At 40.3% G+C, this 19821-nt stretch overlaps 1 non-coding gene and 1 pseudogene across 1 annotated transcript; one reads left to right on the forward strand and one right to left on the reverse strand.

Moving 5' to 3' along the window:
- The window catches only part of LOC110907245, a 62548-nt pseudogene that overhangs the window by 18828 nt on the left and 23899 nt on the right, over window positions 1-19821 (reverse strand).
- Window positions 5137-5243, forward strand: LOC118486928. The gene has a single exon (XR_004880095.1). It is a non-coding gene; the product is annotated as a small nucleolar RNA R71 (small nucleolar RNA).

Here is a 19821-nt window from a genome sequence, read left to right on the forward strand (position 1 = left end):
GCAATGAGGCATATGGAAACATACATGGGAGATATAGCTCGTTGGAGAAGTGGTTTGGCAAAAGAAAATGCCCCAAATCAACTCCAGCAAAGACAGTGATGCGGTGCTAGTGTGTATATGTTTTAGGTATATATTTTAAGCCCTTTTTACACTTTTTAGCCAAGTTTTAAATTTATAAAACACGATATTTACTAACACTACACACACATATGGGCAAGTGCACCCATCGTGGACGTAGTATAGTGTTGGTAAGATACCGAGGTCGTCCAAGGACACAAGAGCTTTTAGTACCGGTTTATCCTCAACGTCTAATCAAATCAAAATGTTAGAAAAGATTTTTAAAACTAAGAAAATAAAACTAACTAAATGCTGAAAAATAAAAATAAAAATAAAAATAAAAACAGATAGACAAGATGAATCACTTGGATCCGACTCGTGTATAGTGTAACCTTTGATTATTTTCTCACTTTTGCACTTGTTTAAGAGATTATCTTAGTTATTGTAGTAGGCCCCTCTTTTGAAGGTGACGTTACCCTCAACCCAGTAGTTTGAGTCAGCAAGGATACAATCCTAAAGGGTCGGATTATTGAAAGATAATTAATTAAGTTATTAATGCAAATTATGGTAGGCCCCTCTTTTGAAGGTGACGTTACCCTCGACTAAGTAGTCTGAGTCAGCAGGGATACAGTCCTAAATAGCCGGGTTATAGTATTAATAGTAGTTTAACTTATGAGAGGGTCAAAGAGTTTGGATCCCCGCCATCCAATACCTTTGGGTATTGAAGGAGATCCTACTAAATTTGACCCAGGTCCCTTGCAGGACCTCTAACGCTGAACAAGGGTAAGACTCTTACCAAACCATTCCCTTAATCCCCGACCAGGTAGCCAACATACCTCCATATAAACCGTGGAGATATGAATGGTGAAAATCTTTTATTTTATATAGACAGTAAAATAATGTCAAGACACCACGGACAAACGATAAGGAAGAATCACCTTCAACATAAGAAACTAGTTATTAAAGTCATTAATACAAAACCAAATAAAAAGTGCAAAAGATTAAAAATAAAAAGTATTACACTAGACACTTGTCTTCACCAAGTGATGTAAGAGACTTAGGCAAACATGACCTTTGATTGTCAAGAACTCTTACGATCAATCTTGGATCCCGAGACGACTCACACACTCTATGATAGACAATGGATGATGGTGGTGGATGATGGTGTTATGGTGGTGGTGGGTGGTGGGTGAAGTGTGAGAGAGGTGGTGTGCCAAGGGATGAGTTGAAATGGCTCCAAGCACTCCTATTTATAGGCTGAACAGAGGCCTGGGCACGGCCCCGTGTCCGCCTGACACTCTCTCTCTCTCTCTTCATTAATTGTAATTCGCAACTACAATAAATGCGCCTGCAGTACTCTGACCACGCCCCCGTGTCCGCTGGGCACGGCCCCGTGGTGGGCAATAGAAGCTTCTATTAGTTTGTCTTTTCTGCTGCTTCTTGGGCACGGCCCCGTGCTCGCTGAGCACGGGGCGTGTTCAGTCTTCTGTCTTCTCTGTTTTGCTTGGGAGGATGCTGTCGAGGGGTCGGGCAATCCACTTTTGTCCCTTTTCTTGTATTTATGTTAGATTTTGCTGTCTTTTTGCTTCTTTTGTTAGTTTGAGCTCATTTAATCCTGAAAATACAAAAGGAAGACAAAAACACACTTTTTCCAACATTAGTACTAAAAAAGGGTTAGTTTTATGCCACAATTGATAGAATTTATATGTTGCATTTTGCGCGTATCAAATACCCCCACACTTGAATCTTTGCTTGTCCTCAAGCAAAACTCTTTATAATGTGGCTTTATTCACTCCCAAATGGAATGGGTAAAAGAGAAGGTTTTTTGGCTTGTCATAGAGTGTCGGGATTTTCCAAGATCGTTTTGCTTTTATTTTTATTTATTTACAATCCTATTCGTCACGATTTATTAAAAACATTTCATAAGATAAATTATTTATTAAGGCATAACATAGGTTTTTAAAATTCTATTTATATACAAGTTCACATACCTCACGGGGGAAATCACTCACACTCGGCCGAAGGTGTATTTTTAGTGAATCACTCGAGAGCGGCGTGGAACTTATTTCTACCATAAGCTTGCCAAGCAATCAATCCTCCTCATTTTTAACTTTATACCTTTGTAAATATCAAGAGGACTTTTTGGGTGAAGGGTTAGGCTTGGGTTAAAGGTGGGTGGTTGGGTTAGTGGTTAGTTGAAAAGGGCGAAAGGCGTAAAAAGCGTTGGTTTTCGTAAAACATTTTGTTTTTGTGACTTTTTATTTTTAATGAAGTATTTATTCAAACAAGCTTTTGTTTGAGGAGCTTTGTTTGTTTATTTTCAACTTCATCATCATTCATCATTTTTTTAAGAGTCACACGAAAACCAAGCTTTGTTACTAAAATAAGGGGAAAAATGAAAAAGAGGTTTTGGTGGGTAAAAAGGGTTTTGGGTTAAGAAATGAAAAGGTTTAGACTCAAAGGGGTTAACTAGGGGGAATTTTTGGGTAGGTAAAAAGAAAAATGAAAATAATGGTGTTGAAAGAAAAAGGGTTAGTCCTAATGCCTCCATCATTTACTTACTTGGGTTTAAGTTGGTAAGGACCGGGAATGAATTATCGTGGCAAGTTCTATAGTCGTAAGAACCAAGCGGCTATTCACACAAGAAACGAAAAATGAGCATTTAGTGTAAAGATATGTATTTGTATGCTCTATAAAGGCTCAAAACTCACTTTTGTGGGAATGGGTTTTTACGTGATCAAGTATATATAATCAAATTTTAACTAAGTTTGTCATGCCGTTTCATAATTTTCTTATGTTGGTTCTTTTTATCACGACGCTATCGGTTGTAAATTTGTAAAAATATAACCTTGTTAGAGTTAGAATTCCCAACTTAAACTTAGACAAATAGAGTTTTGTGTAAGGCTTGTTATTAGGACTTGCGAAATTCAAGGTTTTAGCATCCCCCCCCCCACACTTAAATTACACATTGTCCTCAATGTGTCCCAAAAATAAGTTTTTAGGTTGATTGAATGTGTAAAATGGTGTTAAAAGCATAATTTTATGTTACTGGCAGTCTGGACACGGCCCCGTGTTCAGGTGCCAGTAACAAAAATTAAAGAAAAGAAACAGAAGCCTGGACACGGGGGCGTGTTCAATGAACACGGCCCGTGTCCAGTTACCTGAACTGGGCAATTTTCTGCAGGATGTTCAGGACGGGGCTGTGTTGGCTGGACACGACCCGTGCTGAGCTTACTGTAATGAAGAAATTGTTGTCGGATGGCCCTGTTTTCGTGCATGGGCCATGTTTCTCGTTTCCCTTGTTATCCTTCAGTATCCAGAGTGTGTTTTATTCCTGCAAATTAAAACTAAAAGATTAGACTAAACTAAGGATAGTTCCGCGGAATGCCTCCGTGGTGCGCCACGTTTATAAGGGTCCTTGGCTAGACCCAAGGTGAGGTTATATGTTTTCCGAGCGGGATGTTTTGCATCCCATGTTGCACCGTCGGAGAGCATCATCCAAACTCGAATCAATAACCTTCATGTAATTGACCGGGTCATCGTCCTCTATTCTCTTCCCCACCCCGAACTTCACTTCCTCATCACCATATTTTAAAGTGAGCGTTCCGTCATTCATGTCTACCACCGCTTGTGCGGTGGCTAGAAATGGTCTCCCTAGTATGAGGGGGACTTCGATGTCTTCTTCCATATCAAGGATGACAAAGTCGTCCGGGTAGACGAAATTATCAACTTTGACTAGCAGATTTTCAGTGACACCTTGCGGGAACTTGACGGATCGATCAGCAAGCTGTATACTCATCTTTGTAGGACTCGTCTTGCCTAAACCGAGTCTTTTGAACATTGATGCTGGCATGGGGTTGATGCTAGCGCCAAGGTCGGCTAGCGCATTTCGAATGGGGGAGTCCCCAATTGAGCAAGGAATTGTGAAGCTTCCGGGATCAATCTTCTTTTGGGGAAGTTTATTGAGTACGAGGGCGGAGCATTCTTCGCCTAAGTTAACTAATTGCAATGATTCAATTTTCCTTTTATGAGTGAGAAAGTCCCTCATAAATTTTGAATATTTAGGCATTTGGGTTAGGACGTCAATAAAAGGAATGTTAACATGCAATTGTTTTAGTAGACTTTCGAATTTAGCGAACTGCTCATTGGTCTTCTGGCGGATTAACCTACCGGGGTACGGAACTCGAGGAGCCTTGGTAGGCTCTGGTGAAGGAGGAGAACCCGTCTCTTGTTGGGGCGGTGTTGCGGTCTCCTCGGTAGGCGGTGGGCCTTCCGCATGACCCACGGTACGGTTCCGTAGTGTTATGAGATGAACTTGTGCCTTTGGGTTTGTTTCGGTATTACTTGGTAACGCGCCTTGTGGTCTCTCGGAGAAATTTTGAGCTAGTTGACTTATTTGTTTTTCGATGTTTTGAATACTAGCTTGTTGATTTCTAAAATTTGATTCTAATTGTAGAAACCTATCCGAGTTTTTCTTTTCAGTGTCGGAGATGAGGCGAGATATAGTATCTTCAAGCCTCTCTCGTCCACCTTGTTGTTGAGAAAAATTTTGTGACTCATTCCTTGGTTGTTGAAAGTTTGTTCGTTGATTTAGGTTTTGTTGGTTACTACTATTGCCGGGTTCTCTCCAACCAAGGTTAGGGTGGTTACGCCATCCTTGGTTGTAGGTGCCCGTTGGGGGATCCGACGGCCTAGGTCTATTATCAATGTAGTTTACCGACTCTGTTTGATCATCTGTTTCTTTCATACAACTCCAATTTTCATGTGGCCCACCACACCCTTCACAAGCCATAACCGAGACTGTTTTTGTCATTTTTAGCTTTTTAATTTTTGAAGAAAAGGGCCTCGATTTGGGCTTGTAAAGAAGTGCTTTCATCAACCTTATGGGCGCCCGAGGCAATAGATTTATTGTCTCGAGGAGTGTGCCATTGAAAATGGGTTTGAGCAATTTCCTCAATCTGATTATATATTTCTTGCGGGCGGCGATTACCTAAAAGTCCTCCGGAGCTAGAGTTAAGTGTTTGTCTAGTATGTGGCAACAATCCATTATAGAAGGTGGATACTTGTTGCCACACTGCAAGACCGTGATGAGGACACTTTCGTAATAGCTCCTTGAATCTTTCCCAAGTTTCATATAAGGATTCCCCCTCGTCTTGCGAGTATGTATTAATTTCAGTCATTAGTTTAGCCGTTTTAGCGGGAGGGAAATACTTATATAGAAATTTTTGGGCTAGTTCATCCCAGGTGTTTACCGAACCAATTGGGAGGGTGTTAAGCCAAGCTTTTGCTCGGTCTTTTAGTGAAAATGGGAACATTCGAAAGCGAATGGCGTCATTTGATGCTCCATTGATCCGAAAGGTGTCACATATTTCTAAGAAATTAGTAATATGTAGATGGGGATCCTCGTCCGCAAGCCCATGAAAGGTTGCAGAGTTTTGAAGCATCTGTATCAAATGTGGCCGAAGTTCGAAGTTATTGGCTTCGACATTCGGTGCATTGATAGCGGCGCCAAGGTTACCTACGGTGGGTCGTAGGTAATCCATGAGGGTACGCTGGTCCGCCATTGGAAGTGGGTCCCCCGAAACCTTCTCTTGGTTTTTAGCTTTTAGTCTTTTTCTGAGAAAGCGTTCGGGTTCTTCTAGAGGTTCTTTTATGTCCTTATTAGAACTGGAGCTCATACACTACGTAGAGGTGGCGTCGGGTTCCAAGTCCAATGCTGGGCACGGGGCGTGTCCGACCAGGCACGGCCCGTGCTGAGCTCTGCAGAAGCTGAAAAATTAAGAAAATCCTAAAAAAAATAAAAAGAAAATAAAAAAAATGATTAGGCTGTTGATTCCTAACTTTCTTAAAATCCTTGTGTCCCCGGCAACGGTGCCAAAAACTTGATGCGTGCTAGTGTGTATATGTTTCAGGTATATATTTTAAGCCCTTAGCCAAGTTTTAAATTTATAAAACACGATATTTACTAACACTACATACACATATGGGCAAGTGCACCCATCGTGGACGTAGTATAGTGTTGGTAAGATACCGAGGTCGTCCAAGGACACAAGAGCTTTTAGTACCGGTTTATCCTCAACGTCTAATCAAATCAAAATGTTAGAAAAGATTTTTAAAACTAAGAAAACTACCTAAATGCTGAAAAATAAAAATAAAAATAAAAACAAATAGACAAGATGAATCACTAGGATCCGACTCGTGTATAGTGTAACCTTTGATTGTTTTCGTACTTTTGCACTTGTTTAAGAGATTATCTTAGTTATTGTAGTAGGCCCCTCTTTTGAAGGTGAGGTTACCCTCAACCCAGTAGTTTGAGTCATCAAGGATACAATCCTAAAGGGTCGGATTATTGAAAGATAATTAATTAAGATATTAATGCAAATTATGGTAGGCCCCTCTTTTGAAGGTGACGTTACCCTCTACTAAGTAGTCTGAGTCAGCAGGGATACAGTCCTAAATAGCCGGGTTATAGTATTAATAGTAGTTTAACTTATGAGGGGTCAAAGAGTTTGGATCCCCGCCATCCAATACCTTTGGGTATTGAAGGAGATCCTACTAAATTTGACACAGGTCCCTTGCAGGACCTCTAAACGCTGAACAAGGGAAAGACTCTTACCAAACCGTTCCCTTAACCCCCTACTAGGTAGCCAACATACCTCCATATAGACCGTGGAGATATGAATGGTGAAAATCTTTTATTTTATATAGACAGTAAAATAATGTCAAGACACCACGGACAAACGATAAGGAAGAATCACCTTCAACATAAGAAACTAGTTATTAAAGTCATTAATACAAAACCAAATAAAAAGTGCAAAAGATTAAAAATAAAAAGTATTACACTAGACACTTGTCTTCACCAAGTGATGTAAGAGACTTAGGCAAACATGGCCTTTGATTGTCAAGAACTCTTACGATCAATCTTGGATCCCGAGACGACTCACATACTCTATGATGGACAATGGATGATGGTGTTATGGTGGTGGTGGGTGGTGGGTGAAGTGTAAGAGAGGTAGTGTGCCAAGAGATGAGTTGAAATGGCTCCAAGCACTCCTATTTATAGGCTGAACAGAGGCCTGGGCACGGCCCCGTGTCCGTCTGACACTCTCTCCCTTCATTAATTGTAATTCGCAATTACAATAAATGCGCCTGCAGTACTTTGACCACGCCCCCGTGTCCGCTGGGCACGGCCCCGTGGTGGGCAATAGAAGCTTCTATTAGTTTGTCTTTTCTGCTGCTTCTTGAGCACGGGGCGTGTTCAGTCTTCTCCGTTTTGCTTGGGAGGATGCTGTCGAGGGGTCGGACAATCCACTTTTGTCCCTTTTCTTGTATTTATGTTAGGTTTTGCTGTCTTTTTGCTTCTTTTGTTAATTTGAGCTCATTTTGTCACACCCCAACCAATGGCGGAAACATCGGGATGAGACGAAGTGTGAAGATTGCTCGAGACATCATAACACTATTTGTGACAATAATTTAATAATCCAAATTTCATTTCCCAAACTTCAAGTAGTCATCAATACAAGATCCCAAATAACAACAAGTTTAATCAAAATAACAAACTAACATAACCAAAATTCGATACAACATATTAAACCTAACGTCTAAAGTGTGTATCTAGGCGTCGTGCTACCTCTTTCATTTCATCATCATCAACCTGTAACATGTTTAAAATACAATTCAATGCAAAAGCAAAGGCGAGTATACAAGTTTGGTACATACATAGCATAAGATAAAAGTGTGAACAATTCCTCATAGCAAGCATGCGATTCAAGATAAACATTAAATATGGCATGTGTATAACATATCAAACCAAGAAAACGCAACTTGCTCATGACATAACCAAAGTTTCAGTAGAGGCGGGTCGTTAATCCTATAGCGCTACATATGTCAAGGTTTGGCTCGTACAAAGTTAATGATAAGTTCAACACATAAGAATCACCCAAATTTAAAGTATCAAGTCATCACATATACAAGCATGTTATAGGAATGTTCATGTGTTTAGACAAAAGTTCATGTGTAAGTTTCAATAGGTAAACATGTTACACCCCAAAAGTGGTAAAAATAAAAGGGGGAAATACGAGTATACTCACGGTTTACAAGTGGTGACTTGAAATTCCGAGAGCAAGTTTGTAGATGAATTAGTTCGGAGCACCTTGTCCTTCTACACGGGAAAGCAAAGGTGTGTGAGTTTGGCGTATAACGGAAGATTATAGATTCGGAGTTTTTAAAATATATAGAAAGTAGCATAGGTGAAAATAATCATCTTGTACACATAACTCTTGTTCTTGACACTATTGAAACTCAAAAGAGTTGGTATGATTTCATGGATTCTAAGATCCATTAGAGTCGTAACAAGGGCATGGTCATAGATGATGTAACGTCCACTTAACAAATAACTATTAAGTCATCATCAAGTCTTAGTTACTTAGATGTATACATATAGAATAACTTAGATATTATATAGTTTACAAGTCTTATGATTCAAGCATGAGGTAGGAGATTAATGTCTCCATTTAGGTACCTCTTTGTGTCATAGAATACATACATGAGGTAGGAAGAACAAGCTTCCATTTAGGTACCTCTATTGTTCACCACTACACTTGTTGTTATAAACAACAAGGAGGGTCATGAACATACATGTATTAAGGTAATAACAACAACTAATCTATAGAAAAACATCAAGTAATGAGCGGATTCTTATGAAGGATAGCCTAGGCTAAACCAACCATCACACATACATCAAGTTTCACACTTGAACACTACTTGTGGGTAAAACCCTAATTAAAACAGAAAGTTTATGAGGTTTTAACTTCTGATTTAGATGTCTCAACCATGTTTTTAAGCTTAACCAACCATAAGAGGGGTTGTAAGCATTAGGAAATTTCGTCCCGAAATTTAGGAAGACGTAGGGAAAAGATGAGGTCTCATCAAGGATAATCGAATATAATGCGTTTGTGAGTTGTCTAAGGTTGTAATAGGTCTAAATGGTCTGTAAAACACTGAATTTCTCATGGCACGTTTTACGAGAGTTTGGTACATGGTGAAAACACTTATATATAGGAAGTACCAGCGACGTATCCACCATGTTTTGACCATGTGACGTCCGTTTCGTATCCGGTGTCATGTTACGTTCCGTGTCTTACCATACACAATAGTACACTCTATGGTTTTCATACGACTATCATTATAATCCCGTGTGCACCCGCGATTACATTGATCGTCACATGATCCGCATAACTTGTACTAGTTGCGTATGAATTAAGGTATAAATAAATTCTGAAAACAAGATTGCGTGTATAGAGATATAGCATATAAGCACGCTTGTGTTCCAAATAGTATAACAATGTAAGCGAATCCCTCGGGTTTCGCCCGCGTATAGGTGCGAAAGTATAAATTTTGTGTAAAAAGCATGAGTATAGTATAATTTTAAATACGAACACGCACGAGAGCATAAACACAAACGCATGCCAGGTGTATGAGTAAAAGTATAAGCATAGCGTGTATGAAAAATGAGTATATACGTGAGTACAAATTTGAGCATAAACAAATGAGCGTGAGCATAAACGTAAATCGTATAAATGAGAGTATATATAATAGTACGAGTATAACATAAATTGTATAAATGCGAGTATAACTATGAATTTAAGTATAATTGTATTGGTATGAGGAAAATATATGGATGTGAATATAAGTTTAAGCATAGTTGTATAGGTACAAGTACAAGTAGGTTATATGGGTGTAAACACGGATATGAATATTAGCGTAAACGTAATTGTGAGTGTAAATATAATTGTGTTATTATGAATATAAACTTGGACATAAGTATAGCGTAAATGTATAATTTGTGAACATGAGTATAATATAAAGTGTATGAATATGTATATGATTATGAAAATAAACATAAATGTGTAAGCGTAAGATGTATAAATACGAATATGGATATGGGTGTAATAAGTAAAAGTTTTGAGTAGGAAAAACAAAATGAGGGGTATATGCGAATTTGTCGTGAGATATAAACTAGAACACGTAAGATAGTATGCATGTATAGTTGTTTAAGCAAGGCGTGAAGTTTAATTAAAATCAAAATAGATTGAGTTGACATGAAATATAGAATCTAGTTCATAGATGTAAAGAGAGTATAAAATATCTATTGGTTATGTGTGTTATACTTTGTGAAAGAAAAGAAATGCTACTCTTGTTTTTAAAAAGAAAAAAAAAATCATTCGTTGAAGAGGGTTGGTTCTTACGAAGTTTCCTTGCCCACACATTTTAAATTAAACCGACGTATTGAATAATGGTTGAAAAGGTTCTAGAAGTAAATAAGTTTGCATCGTTTTAAATGATCTTGCATTAAAGGAGAAATTCGAAGTTTAGAGATTTTTATGACAACGTTGATTCGTAAGAAAAAGGATTTTGGTATACGATCTTAGTGATTGTTGAAAAAGCGTCTTTAATAAAAGCATTTTACTGATTTGGAAAGAAATTTTAGTAAATGATTGTATAACATTGGTAGTATTTTATAGGTGTGCGTGAAAAAAAAAATTGGTTTGATTCCTAATTGAAAATAGAAAATCTCTAGTTTTAGCGCATAAGATGAGTCCTTTTTTTTTTTGTTACGTTGAATACAAAATTTCGTGGGCAATGGATTTATTAAACCAACTAGGTTGATAAGTAGCATTTCGTAAATTTTGAAAATCGAGGTATAAGCGTTTAGGGTAAAGGTTAACAATTTTTTTGTGTACGAGCTATATAAAATAGATTGTAGAATAAGAAATTCGTTTATATAAACAATGCATGCTGGAATAAATAGGGATTTGGCTAATGATAAACGATTTAGATATAAACGTGATCATGTTTACGTAATATAGTCTATTAAGGAAAATATTGGTAACGATCACCTAGGTAAGAGAATCACCCCTAATTCGTTGGCGAGGTCGTTGTAAGATGAGAAAAGAAACGGAGTTAGTCGTCAAGGTAAGGAAATCACTCCCATCTTGATGATATGTCTCCATTTATTGTTACAATAGGTATAAATGAAATTATGTGAAATCATGTATGTGAACAATGTATAAATGTATGATAAAGTATTCGTACGATATATGCGTAAAAGTGAGATTTCAAAAAAAAAATAATTCGAATTTGAAAAGAGGGAGTAGGTGAGACTTGGTCATAACGTTTGTTTAAGAAGATGAAATTGATCACATAGCATAAAGGGTCACATAGCATAAAGATTCAAGTTGATTTGCATAGCATAAAGGGTCACATGGCATAAAGATTCAAGTTGATTTGCATAGCATAAAAGTTTAAACGTTTCATATAGCATAGTCATGAATTCCACATAGCATAACATGAATAAACGAAAGCATTGTAAATTTAGTTTGTTCACGAGGGATTATTATCGTTTGTGATTGCGATCACGTGCGAAATGATTAAAACGACATTTGGAATGAATGAACGTTCAAGTATAAAGGTCACATATAAATCGAGATACATAAAAGAGAGGCTCACTAAAACATTGGATTGTTTCGGGTAGAGAAACGTCGACAATTCCAAAGTGGGTCGAAAGTCCTTTCGATTTAGAGATATTGTGCTTTGGCCTATAAGTAAGATACTCTCGTCGAGAAGCGATTAACGGTATCTTACCCTTCCGGTTACTACACATCTCTAAATGATTGGAACATTCGGGACTTTGGCGAGAATAAAAATCAAGGAATGGGACTTAATCGACAAGATGCGGGTTCCACCCCTAACTTGACGATTTCGTACCCTAAATGTGGTTGGTACTTTTCGGCCAAAATAAAATTTTGACACTTTGACAAGGGTCCACTAGAGTTGAAATGGAAATTACCATTAAGTTGTGGATATCACTCCTAGCTTAATGGTGAAATTTCGTGCAAAATAGATAAAAGGTGGAGTGAGAGTCGTTTACCAAATTGTGGGTTTCACGCCTATTTTGGTAAATTCGTCTCGTTGATGTAACAAGATCATGAAATCGCATAAGTGTATTCGTGTTAGCCTTAGGAAAGGCATATAATTTTAATAACAAGAAGTGTAGCTAGGAAGCATGTAGAGTACAAATGTTTTAAACAACAAATAAGAGACAAAGTTCCTAAAACTATAGACTAGGGCAAAAGCATGGCAATTTCCTAATTCCCTATAGTTATGGCTCTGATACCAATCTGTCACACCCCAACCAATGGCGGAAACATCGGGATGAGACGAAGTGTGAAGATTGCTCGAGACATCATAACACTATTTGTGACAATAATTTAATAATCCAAATTTCATTTCCCAAACTTCAAGTAGTCATCAATACAAGATCCCAAATAACAACAAGTTTAATCAAAATAACAAACTAACATAACCAAAATTCGATACAACATATTAAACCTAACGTCTAAAGTGTGTATCTAGGCATCGTGCTACCTCTTTCATTTCATCATCATCAACCTGTAACATGTTTAAAATACAATTCAATGCAAAAGCAAAGGCGAGTATACAAGTTTGGTACATACATAGCATAAGATAAAAGTGTGAACAATTCCTCATAGCAAGCATGCGATTCAAGATAAACATTAAATATGGCATGTGTATAACATATCAAACCAAGAAAACACAACTTGCTCATGACATAACCAAAGTTTCAGTAGAGGCGGGTCGTTAATCCTATAGCGCTACATATGTCAAGGTTTGGCTCGTACAAAGTTAATGATAAGTTCAACACATAAGAATCACCCAAATTTAAAGTATCAAGTCATCACATATACAAGCATGTTATAGGAATGTTCATGTGTTTAGACAAAAGTTCATGTGTAAGTTTCAATAGGTAAACATGTTACACCCCAAAAGTGGTAAAAATAAAAGGGGGAAATACGAGTATACTCACGGTTTACAAGTGGTGACTTGAAATTCCGAGAGCAAGTTTGTAGATGAATTAGTTCGGAGCACCTTGTCCTTCTACACGGGAAAGCAAAGGTGTGTGAGTTTGGCGTATAACGGAAGATTATAGATTCGGAGTTTTTAAAATATATAGAAAGTAGCATAGGTGAAAATAATCATCTTGTACACATAACTCTTGTTCTTGACACTATTGAAACTCAAAAGAGTTGGTATGATTTCATGGATTCTAAGATCCATTAGAGTCGTAACAAGGGGAGTCTTAGGCGTAGGCCAGTTCTTTATCGATTCGATCTTAGCGGGGTCGACGTGAATTCCGTTCTTATTAACTACATGGCCGAGGAAATGGACCTCTCGAAGCCAGAAGTCACATTTAGAGAATTTGGCGTACAGTTGCTCGTTGCGAAGGAGTTCCAGAATAAGGCGTAGGTGCTGTTCATGCTCTTCTTGACTTTTCGAATAAATCAGGATGTCGTCGATAAACACAATCACAAATTTGTCGAGGTAAGGCTTACATACGCGGTTCATAAGATCCATGAACACTGCAGGCGCGTTGGTCATTCCAAAAGGCATGACGAGGAACTCGTAATGACCATAACGAGTCCTGAATGCAGTCTTGGAAATATCTTCATTACGAACTCTCAGCTGATGATAGCCTGATCGCAGGTCAATCTTTGAATAGTAGCTCGATCCTTGCAACTGATCGAATAGGTCGTCGATGCGCGGAAGAGGGTAACGATTCTTGATGGTAACCTTGTTCAACTCACGGTAGTCGATGCACATTCGGAATGTGCCATCCTTCTTCTTGACAAAGAGTACTGGTGCTCCCCAGGGTGATGAACTAGGACGGATAAATCCTTTATCCAATAGTTCTTGTAGTTGCGTCGAGAGTTCCTTCAGTTCTGCAGGGGCTAGACGGTACGGTGCACGAGCTATAGGTGCTGCTCCAGGAGCTAGCTCGATTTGGAATTCGACCTGCCGGTGGGGAGGGAGTCCAGGTAGTTCCTCAGGAAATACCTCGGGATAATCACGTACTACAGGAAAATCTTCAATCCTCTTTTCCTTTTCGTGGGTGTTGGTGACAAGTGCTAAGATAGCGGTGTGCCCTTTTTGTAAACACTTCTGGGCTTTTAAAAGCGAGATAATGCCGGTGACTTCTCCACCTTTGTTGCCTTTGACGATGAGGGGTCGGCCAGAAGGAGGTATACGAACTGCTTTCTCTTGACAGAGGATCTCAGCGCGATGTTTGGATAACCAATCCATACCAATGACGACATCGAAGCTTCCAAGTTTGACGGGGAAAAGGTCGATACTAAACGTGTGGCCAGACAATTCTAGGGTGCAGTCGTGGATCACATGCGTGGCCTCGATGTTCTTACCATTAGCTATCTCGATGATGTGCTTAGAACTTAATAATGCAGGCGAGTGCTTAAGTTTCTTACTAATGCGAAGGGATACATAACTGGCATCGGCACCGGAATCAAATAACACAGAAACATAACGATCATCAAGTAGGAACTTACCCGCCACGACGTTGGGATCGTTCCTTGCCTCTCCAGCTCCAATCACGAAAGCTCTGCCTCTTGCATTCCCAGCATTGTTGTTTTGCTCATTGTTCCCAGCTCCCTGGCTGTTGTTGCGATTCTGATTCAGTTCAGGGCAATCCTTCCGCATGTGCCCTGTTGCCCCACATTTAAAACAAGCTCTGTTGTTTCCCTGCTGCTGTTGCTGTTGGGGTTGTTGCTGATTCTGCCTTGCTGGGAACTGACTTCTGCAATCCTTTGCTTCGTGCCCCATCTTGTGGCATCGCTGACACTGACCCTTGTTGCATGCCCCATTGTGGTGCCTGTTACACTTGTTGCACTTAGGGTAGTTTCCCCGGTAGCCACCCTGTTGCTGAGTGCCTTTGTTGTTGTCAGTTTTCCTTTGCTGAGCTGGGGCCTGAGTAGAGTTAGCATCCTTGCTTTGATTTCCGTCCCACTTACGCTTGTTGTCATTAGGAGTTCCGACAGTAGCATTGATTCTTTTGGGCAACCTGCCCTCTTCCACAGCCTGATCCGTGAGTTTGTGAGCAAGTCGAACGATCGGCTGAATGGTAGTGTGGTTGGCTGAAGTTACATGGCTTCGAATTTCTGGAGCCAGACCCTTGATGTACAGTTCGATCCTTCGATACATAGGTCGAGACATGTTCGGACAAAGAGCAGCATAGTCGTTGGACAGCTTGGTGTAGGTCTCAATCTCTGACCCAACCATCTTGAGTTCATAGTACTCATTCTCCAGCTTGTGGATGTCATCCCTGTGACAGTACTCTTCCTTGATCATATCCTTGAAATCTTCCCACGCAGTGGCGTTCGCAGTCTCCAAACCAAGCATTTGAATTTGCGCCTTCCACCATGAAAGTGCGCTTCCCTCTAGAGTACCAGTAGCAAATTTCACCCAACTAGCAGGGGGACACTCGCAGACAGCGAAAACAGCTTCGACCTTCTCGATCCAGTGCAGGAGTCCTATGGCACCCTCAGTGCCACTGAACGGAAGAGGCTTGCAATCCATGAAGGTCTTGAAGGTACAGACACGTGGTTGCACAGGTGCAGGCTGACCTGTTGTGAGGAGCGAAGCGAAATAGGTTTAGAGGCGAAAAGACGATGTGGCGGTAGGATCTAAACATCCTAAAACATCGAGTTTACCTATCGGGTGAGCTGCGAAAGCTGCAGCCACAGTGTTGAGCAGGTTAGTGAACTGAGCCTGGGTCATGTTGACGCTTCCTCGTCCGCGTCCACTCATTGTCTTCATAACCAGAAAACATAGTATGAGTGTGTGATAGCGAGAATAAGATAGAAGAGAGAAGATGTATCTATCTAATCAGGCAGACTAGTACGTATAGCAAAACAGAAAGCATAAGACAACCAAGCAAGTAAATATGGGTCCGAGCTATGAGGTCAGATATGTCGAGCCTTGTACTTGGAGTGTAGTGTCGTCACGAGTCACGGGTTATAGTCTGGTTTTTCTCAAAAAGATTTTTCCCCTTTTTAAAACCAAGTTCACTATAACCAATGGCTCTGATACCAATCTGTCACACCCCCAAAATCTACCCGCGGATAACACCCGCTTCGAGGGCGTGACTGACCAGGATCCAGCCACCAATTATACTAAGCATTGGTTAATATTAAAGTAATACTTACTAACCATAAGATTAGCAAATATCAAGTTCAGAGTTTAAGGTTTCAAGTTTAAAACAGTAACAAGTAGCGGAAGCATAATTAAATAGTTTTAAACAGTGTTCATAAGGTAAGCATAATAAATGCCCAACACACGGGCAGACGACCACTACACATCCCAAGCAGCTGCTCCAGTCACTGGCCACCTGCAAGCATGCAGTAAGGGGGTCAACAATAATGCTGAGTGAGTTCACTAGTTGTCCAGTTTTAATTACCAAAAACTTGTTTCACCAGTTAATTTACTCGTTTATACATGCCATGGGGAGCTACCCCAAAAGTTAGCGACTAAACTGTTTTTCCAATACCGAACACTAGGTAACCGTTTGCGTTTCCGCAGGATGCCCCGATGTCAATGTTCTATCATCATTGACGGATGCCTGAGTACATTAGTTCACGACCGATCCCATACCATGGCACGGTGTGAGGCTGGTAAGACCTAAATAGCGCTATCAACTAATAACCCGTTCGCCTGGCACCGGCGACTAATCGGTATTATGTAGTAGGGACTTGAGTGATAGAGTTGCGTTTAGTGCCGTTGATTGCATTCCGTATAAACAGTAATTAACTAAAAAAGGGTTTCCCAATACAAGGGAAGATAAAGTAAGTTTGTTCCCAATAACTAGGGAAGGAATGTAGACGGTATCCCCTTTACAAGGGGATAGGGTTGCTTTAGTCTCGTGTCCCAAACCACCGGGACGCATGCTTTTAAGTTGTGAACTCACCTTGGGTTGCTCGGTATGATACGTTACTTGGTTAAGTATGTTGGTCACCACGTCCTAGCATGGTTACCAAGTATGGGTCAAGTTGGGTATAAGTAAACACGTATAAGACACACTTAACATAAATGCAAATAACCACAGTAGCAGGTATATATGCAGCCCAGTCAACAGAAAGTCCAACACACAACAGTGGGGTTATTGGGCCTGAACAGTTACACAAGCAATCCAGTTAGCAGACAATCCAACAAGTACATTGGCCCAATAACAGCCCAGTCGAGACGGGGGTGACTCGCAACCAAGGTTGCGACTCGCAACCGAGGTCTCGGTTCATCATGCTTTGGTTGCGACTCGCAATCAGAGATTCCGACTCGCAACCGGCGGTTCCGACAAAGCAGCTGTGGTTACGACTCGCAATCGGATCGATACGCGTTGATTACGACTCGCAACCGGGAGGTCTCGACAAATCCTGCTGTGGTTTCGAGTAGCAACCAAAGGTTGCGACTCGCAACCGTGATTACGTGTGCATGAAGACCTTCTAGAACCTGTCATTTTGTACGAACCAATAGAAATGCATTTTCATGAAAATTATGTACCATTTCCACTAAAACATGTTTGTTTGTCTGATCATTGGCCAAAACAGATCAAATATACACATTTCAAAAAATATTTCAAAGGCATTCAAATTGTTCTTCATGTTCATCATCATCATTTTACATAACATTCAAGCAATAAGCTGAAAATCATTCAAACCAAGACATACTACTAAAACCCAAAACCGTGCACTTAAAACCTCATAATCGAGCCCTTAATATGATCATTCAAGCAATTAACACATGTCCGAAACATACATTTATAGTGACCACAATCTATCCAAACTTCTTAACAAACTGATATACACACAAACCGGAATCAACAATAATTTGCAAAACAACAAGCATCTTTTTAATCATCAATATCAACAAGCACAAACCAATAATCATGCTATCTAACATACCACTAATAATAATCAAGAACCACATTAATCAACAAAACACTAACCGGTAGAGATTCAAGGTGTGTGGGTTCGATGAATGAGCTTCCGGTTGATGGTTCCGAGCTAAAGCCGAGTATGTTCTTGATGTTGGTTGAACCCGAGAAGAAGAAGAGGGATTGTAGTGTTGTGCTAGGGTTTTAGGGTTTAGTGAAGAAGAGAGTGAATGAGGGAGAGTGTGATGAGTGTTGTAAAAATGGTTAAGGGAGGTGGGGTTGAGTTTATATAATGTACCGAGTTGGGCTAGGGGGTTTCCGGGTTGGGTTTAATTCCTACAAGGCCAAGGCCTAGCCGGCCCATTACTAATGTTCACTCGAGACCGTGGTCTCGAGTCGGGTTGCTTGTGGTTTCGGCTCATATGTATTACACACACACATATATATATATATACATATCTAAATACACCAATACGTAGATACACATAACATGTAACACGAAAGTTCACGGGTTTTCATTTAATAAATATACACACGTAAGTTACATCGAAGGATTATCCAGGAAAGTCCGAAGTGTCACATTATCCCCAAGTTTTAGGAACTTTCGTCCCGAAAGTTAAAGCAGCCACTGTCAAGCTAGTGTAAATGAAAGCGTTTCAACGGGGTGTCACATCATCCCCCCGTTAGTTTGGAATTTCGTCCCGAAATTCGTTCGTAGCTTCAGTGCTGGGATTTTCGTTAGGGAACAGCTGAGGATATTTGTGCTTCATCTGATCTTCCCGCTCCCAGGTATACTCTGGGCCACGTCGCGAGTTCCAACGAACTCGCACAAGAGGTATCTGGCTACGTTTGAGGATTTTGATCTCTCGATCAGTGATTTCAATCGGTTCCTCAGTAAAGTGTAGCTGTTCGTCGATTGTCAGTTCCTTAAAAGGAATCACAAGTGTTTCATCCGACAAACACTTCTTCAGGTTGGATACGTGAAAAACGTTATGTACCGCACTCAGTTCTTCAGGCAGGTTCAATCTATAAGCAACCTTACCGATCTTCTCGGTAATTTCGAATGGTCCGATATATCGCGGATTAAGCTTGCCCCGTTTACCAAAGCGAACCACACCCTTCCAGGGTGAGACTTTAAGTAGAACCCGGTCACCGACCTGGAATTCCAAGGGTTTCCTACGCTTATCAGCGTAGCTCTTCTGACGGTCACGAGCTGCCGCCATGCGTTGTCTGATCTGGGCAATCTTTTCCGTTGTTTCTATCACCATCTCTGGGCCTGTGATTTGACTATCACCGATTTCTGCCCAGCAGAGAGGTGACCGGCATTTACGTCCGTACAATGCCTCAAAAGGTGCTGCCTGAATACTAGTGTGGTAGCTGTTGTTGTAAGAGAACTCTACTAGCGGTAGATGCTTCTCCCAATTCTTGCCAAAGTCGATCACACACGCTCTAAGCATGTCTTCTAGGGTTTGGATGGTGCGTTCAGACTGTCCATCCGTTTGTGGGTGATAAGCAGTGCTCATGTCCAAACGTGAGCCAAAGCATTTGTGCATAGCTTGCCACAATTCCGAAGTAAATCGAGCGTCTCGGTCTGAAATAATCGAGGTTGGCACTCCATGCCTCGAAACTACTTCCTTTAAGTAAATCTCTGCCAAGGTAGAAAACTTGTATGTTTCCTTAATAGCCAGAAAGTGCGCGGACTTGGTCAATCGATCTACTATTACCCAAATAGCATCATTTCCGCGTTGAGATCTAGGTAACCCTGTAACAAAATCCATGGAAATTTGCTCCCATTTCCATTTCGGGATTTCTGGTTGTTGGAGTAGGCCGGCTGGCTTCTGGTATTCTGTCTTGACTCTCGCGCAAGTCAAACATTTGCTGACGTATGTTGCTATGTGGGCCTTCATACCAGGCCACCAATACGTAGTCTTCAAGTCATGGTACATCTTGTCCGAACCAGGATGTAC

Source organism: Helianthus annuus, chromosome 14 (assembly GCF_002127325.2).
Source record: "Helianthus annuus cultivar XRQ/B chromosome 14, HanXRQr2.0-SUNRISE, whole genome shotgun sequence".
NCBI lineage: Eukaryota > Viridiplantae > Streptophyta > Magnoliopsida > Asterales > Asteraceae > Helianthus > Helianthus annuus.